Here is a 6,322-nt window from a genome sequence, read left to right on the forward strand (position 1 = left end):
AAGAAAGAAAGAAAGAAAGAAAGAAAGAAAGAAATGGTAGAGCAGAGACAGACAGGTAAGTCACATGAGAAAGCTGATTGACTTCAGTCTTAGAACTCTGCACACATAGAATTTTATTACTTCAACCAGGAAAAAAACCAACAGTAAAAACATTAGACTTGATGTTCACTTAACTTAGCTGTCCATAATGTAATATAAGTCATAACATCCTGAAACTTCTACTTTGATGGCTACCAAGTACCCACAGAGATATAATTATTCAAAGCTAAACACTAATGACAACATCAAAATGATCATGCTTGTTTCCAAGATAAAGTGCATGCTCTGTTGTTGACTGCAGATTGAAGCTTGCGGGATAGGTCAACCATTCCATGGAGTGACCAGCTTTTGTGTGGATGAGGATGTCGCAACTCAGCAGATTCGCTGTGGCCATGATCTCTGCATCAGTTGCCCAGACTCCATCATGAGAGATGCCAGAAGTGCTCACATATTCACTCACATTCCGGTTCAAGTAGTCCTGTAGTTTCTCTGTCAAGTCAGTGTTCATGTGGTGGATGACTTTATTTCTAAGAAGGGAGTGGTTGTCCTCTGATCCTGTCAGGATGTAGCTGATGGCCCGGAAGTAGCAGTTCCCATCACCTTTGGTTTTATACGTACGCCGTGGATGCCGAAGCTCCCTTGTGCGTCCACAGTACACAACCTTTACTAATGAAAGGCCAAGAGTGGTGCTAAGATACTTTCTTACAGAACTTGGTAGTGGGTTGAAAGTCTTCATCTGCTGGCGTCTCTGTGAGATGTTGATGTCATCATTGTCTGGTCCCTCACGTGGTCTTTTGAGTGTCTTCTGCTTCAGGCTGTCATTTGCAGAGTCACTAGGATAATCATCATGGGACTTGGGTGCCTTCCTTGGCCTGAGTCCTGTGGGTCTCTGGGTCAGGTTATAAGTGGGGTGCCCTCGGTATTGGGGCTTCCCAAGAGTAAAAGGCAGCGCCTCTGGCAACAGAAGGTGGTTCTCTCTGGTTATTGGGGAAGTATCTCTCTTAGTAGGAAAAGACAGCAGCCACAGAAAGCAGGCCTGGGGGGTCAATCTGGCCTGGGGGGGCTATTCTAGCCTAGGCCAGAGTAACCCCGGGGTTTCTCTGGCCGGGGGTGAATGGGGGGGTTACTCTGGCCGGGGGGTGAATCTGGCCTGTTACACCGGCTCTGGAGCAAAACAGAGGGCATTTTGCATTGTCGCGAGTCGCAAAAACATCTATTTGTGGATAACCCCAGCAGTCGAAAATTGGCAAAAGGTACTTCCAATTGAGTTCCCATTCGTGTTCCGTCGCTCACCCTCTGCTCAAGAAGTCCGCCTGGACGTTCAGGAGTCCCGGCAGATGGGTAGGAGTCCCGGCAGGAGTCCCGGCAGATGGGTAGCCCGGAGAACCGAGTTCCACTTGAGGCAGTCTTCCCAGATATTCGAGGCTAATTGGCAAAGCGCTCTGGATACCGCTCCTCCTTGACGGTTGAGATAAGACATTGTAGTGGTATTGTCCGAAAAAATCATGACCACTTCCCCTGCTACTGTATGACGGAATGCACAGAGGGCATATTGTACCGCCAGAAGCTCCAAGTAGTTGATATGGCAATTCGCGAACTTAGGTTCCCATTGCGCCCCTACACACATCCCATTCAGGTGAGCACCCCACCCCCACAGTGAGGCATCCGTTGTGATCGACACTGTTGCAGTAGGAATTTGGAATGGGGCCCCAGCAAACAGATTGTCCTCAGACAGCCACCACTGAAGAGAGCGAAGGATGGGAGGAGGAACCATCATAGGCAGGTGTTGGGGATGTTGCTGAGGTTTGAATTTCTTGAGGAACCAAAGTTGTAGCAGGCGCATGCGAAGTCAGGCACACGTGAGGACCGAAGTAGTGGCTGCCATGAGATCAAGCAAACGTTGAATATGAATGTCTGTGGTCTGGCTCGATTGGAACAGAATCTGAATTGCATGACAAAGATGCTCTCTGAATAGGCAGGTAGGCCCGTGCGTCGACAGAGTCGATGATGGCCCCAATGAATTGCACTCGGGTTGCAGGTTGAAGCATAGATTTTTGAAGATTCACTAGGACTCCCAGAGAAGCAAGGGTCAACAGAGTGAGATCGATATGGCGAAGGAGTGTATCCTTTGAATCTGCCACCAGCAGCCAGTCGTCTATGTACGGGAACACTTGTACTCCTTGGAGACGGAGATGTACTACTATGACGACCATCACTTTCGTAAAAACCCTGGGGGCCGTAGAAAGCCCAAATGGGAGGGCCTTGAACTGGTAATGTGCCTCCCCAATAGTGAATCTGAGGAAGCTCCCATGCGAGGGGTGGATCGACATATGGAAATACGCATCCTTCAAGTCCAGGGTGACCATCCACGCTCCCGGTGACAGGAGTGAAAGAATGTTCTGAAGAGTGGTCATTCAAAATTTTTTGTAGATGATAAACTGGTTCAGGAACCTAAGGTCCATGATAGGACGGAGGCCGCCGTCCTCCTTCGGGACCGTGAAATACCGGGAGTAAAATCCTTGATGTTGATCAGAAGCCGGAACGGGTTCTATGGTGTCTTTCACGGTGAGAGATTGAACTTCTCGAAGAATGACAGACGATGAAGGTGTTTGAATAAAATGGGAGAAAGGAGGGACTTGAAGAAACTCGATTAGGTAACTGAATTAGATGATTGAAAGCACCTATTTGTCTGAGGTGATGTTTCGCCAGGTGTCGAAGAATGGAGCAAGACGAGTAACTAGATCGGGAAGGGAGTCAAAGGCCCTGCTTAGGATTCTTAGAGGTTTTGTGCTTAGATTGCACAGGGTGCGAGAATATTGGTTTGTTCCCAAAAGAACGAGACTGGGAGTTAGGTAGTCTCTGACACTGTTGTTCGGTGGGAGTTTTCGAAGAGGACTGTCTGTGTGACCATGACTGCCAAGGCCACTGCTTGGGCTTGCTGTATTTTGGTGATGGAGAAATCCCAAGGCTACGAGATGTCTTAATACTTTTATCCAATTCTTGGAGCACGGAATCCGTGGTCAAACTGAATAAACCGACACCCTCAAAAGGGAGATCTTCCACAGTGGACCGAGTGTCAAAAGGGAGGGACAAAGAACGGAGCCATTCATGCCTGCGTAATGCAACTGAAGTTGTAAGAGTCTTGCCTGCCGACTCCAAAGTGTGCTTTGCAGCACTAATCTGATGCCTGGCAAGCATCATTCCTTCATTCTGAATTCCTTTAGCTTGGGAACAGTATTCTTTAGGAAGGTGAGCTAAAAACTCTGACATGCGTTTCCAGAGGTTGAATTGGTAGCGTCCCATGCACGCAGCGTAATTGGAGGTTTTAACGCCCAACACTCCCGCAGTATAAATGTTCCTTCCCATGGAGTCAATCTTTTTTCCCTCCTTATCTGAAGGAGTAGAATGGCTCGATTTCCCCTTAGTGGAAGAGTTGACCACAAGAGAATTCGGTTTGGGGTGAGTAAACAGAAATTCTACCCCTGTTTCTTGGATCTTGTACATATGATCCAGTCATTTGTTGGACACCGGTATTGAGGAAGGGTGATCCCAAGATTCTTTCGTGGTTCTTAACATCACCTTGGTCATGGGTAGTGCAACGGAGGATGACGTGCCAGATTGCATAATATCAAAAACATTGTCATCTACCACCTGGGGAACTAAGGTGGGGTTCATGGAGAGGTCCAACGCCATCCTTTGGATAAGGTCACCATATGACTTGACATCCTCTGAAGGCGAAATGGGAAGATCGGCCTCAACATCTGGAGGAGGGAATGGAAGGTCAGCATTGTCTCCTTGAGTGGAGAGTTCATCAGAACTAGAGGAATCTTCTGATGTCTCCGAGAAGGAAACAGGCGGGGCTCCTGGTCGGGGTAAAATGGCGATTTGACGCACCCTGTAAATGCTCAGGGTGGACGGTGGTTCCTTACAGCAGTTTGGGCTGCAATTTGGTCCAACGCGGCTTTCCCCAGGCAGGGGGAATGACTGGCAGGCATCAAGACCCAAGAGAGAGTTGAGATTGGTGTGATCAAGTCTCGGAGGAGGCTTGTATTACACTTTGATCCCCTCTCCTGAAGCGGGCGAGCACATTCAGCACTAAAGGAGCATACCGAGCTGGAACGCCAGCTTAAAATCGTCATTTCCCAATCTCAAAGACTAAAAGGAAAAGGATAAGACCAATGGAGACAGTGCGAAAACCTGAATAAACAAACAAGGTAATGATTACTATTTTACTTACTGGGAAGTGGAGAAGAGCGCATGTTGAAACATCCGGATAAGAGACATTGAACTTTTTAAAAGTTTGAGTGAAAGAGAACTGAGAAAAAGTTCTTAGTTGAAGTGAATTTACAGAAAAAAGGATATTGTTTAGCATTCCTGTGATGGTGAGAAAGATAAGAAACAGAAACTCACGCCTAAGAGAGCGCAAGAAAAGAAGGGAGAAGAGAGGAAACAGATAAAGAAGGAGGTGTTCTGGAAGTGACGCAGAGGGAGCGTAGAAGAAACGCAGAGCGGCGTCTGGACAGGACACCGGAAGACCGGAAGAAGATTGGTGTGTAAAGGGACGGACCGGAAGAAGAAGGGGAAAGAAGAAGGAGGGACACCGGAAGCTAAGAAGAGGAGCGATCAAGCGGACGGACAGGAAGTGAAGGACAAAAGAGATTACTCTGGTGTACAAAATCATAGAGTCGATGCACCCAACATTTTTGGGAGATTTTGTTGTTGTTGTTCAGTCGCACAGTCGAGTCTGACTCTTCGCGACCCCATGGACCAGCTCCCGCCAGGCCCCGCCTGGGAGGACTGACTTTTAAAATTGGAAATTTTAAAATTGGAATTTCTGGCTGAGATTTGAAGATCGAAAGAAGAAAATAAAGCGATTCTGCTAAGTGCATAAAAGACAACTGGACTGTGTAAGTGGAACGTTATTTGAAAGGCGAAGAGCTTTACCAATTTTTTAATAACGGATTTAAGACAGAGACAGAGAGCTGGGTCGTGGTCAACTCCAAAGATGACTAAGGCTAAAGACAAGGAATGGCGAGCAGCAATGGAAGCTATGGAAAAAAGAATGATGGAGGCTTTTCAACACATGGAAGAGGTTCAGGAAAAAACATGGCTGCAATGAAGGAGCTGGTAGTGGCGGAAGTTGCCGAGCTTAAAAAAGAAGTGGGAGAAATTAAAAAAGAGTTCCAGAATTTGGCACAAAAATCTACTGAATTAGAGCAAAGAACACAAGACATAAATCTGAAAGTGGATACAGTGATGAAAGAAAATAAGCGGTTAGATATAATGATGGAATATAGGGCTATGCAGACCCATCTTAGACTGAGAGGGATGGAGGAGAAAATGGAAGATGATATTTGTACCAGAGTGATTAAAGCCATTGCAGAATATTTACAAGAAGAAGTAGAAGACATTGAAGTTAATTTTGATCTGATTTATAGAGTGAATTCAGTCTATGCACAACAGAAGAATCTGCCGAGAGATGTGATTGTACAGTTATTAACTAAAAGGTTGAAGGAGGTTATCCTTAAGAAACAATTTACTGAACCATTGGAAATGGAAGGAAAGAAGATAATAATAATGAAAGAGCTTCCCAGAGCAATTATTCAAGACAGAAAGAAATACAAGAGACTGACAGACAAATTGAGGCAGCAGGGTATTAGATACAGATGGGAGATACCATAAGGGGTAAGCTTTACCTTTCAAAGCCAAAAACAGATGATCAAGACTACAGAGCAGATGCTCAGACTTATGTTTGAGAATGAAAAAGATTTTGGAGAAAAGTAATCATCAAGATGGATTGCAAATTCGTATCATGGAATGTAAATGGACTTAATTCACCCAATAAGAGGAAAATTGTGAAACATTGGCTGGGGAAACAAAAATGTAATGTTATTTGTTTGCAAGAAACTCATATTAAAAGGCAAGATTCTAAATACCTGGCCGCCAAACAATTAGGAGAAGAATTTCATTCTCTGACTGAGAAAAAAATAAAGGTACTGTGATATATATCAAAAAAGAATTAGAACCTAAAGAAATCTTCAAGGATAAAGAAGGGAGATATATCGCAGTGGAAATGACTATGCATCAAAAGAAAACCCTGATTGTAAATATTTATGCTCTGAATGGAGCAAAAGAGAAATTTTTTGAATATCTGACACAGGAATTGGACCAGGTGACCTATGATCAAATTGTATTACTGGGAGATTTTAATGGCACGGTTAACAATTAACTGGACAGAAAATCAAAGAAATCAGATGAAAAGATAGGGAAGTTGCCAAAAGTT

The sequence above is a fragment of the Gekko japonicus genome, unplaced genomic scaffold (genome assembly GCF_001447785.1).
Source record: "Gekko japonicus isolate JY-2015 unplaced genomic scaffold, Gekko_japonicus_V1.1 scaffold91, whole genome shotgun sequence".
NCBI lineage: Eukaryota > Metazoa > Chordata > Lepidosauria > Squamata > Gekkonidae > Gekko > Gekko japonicus.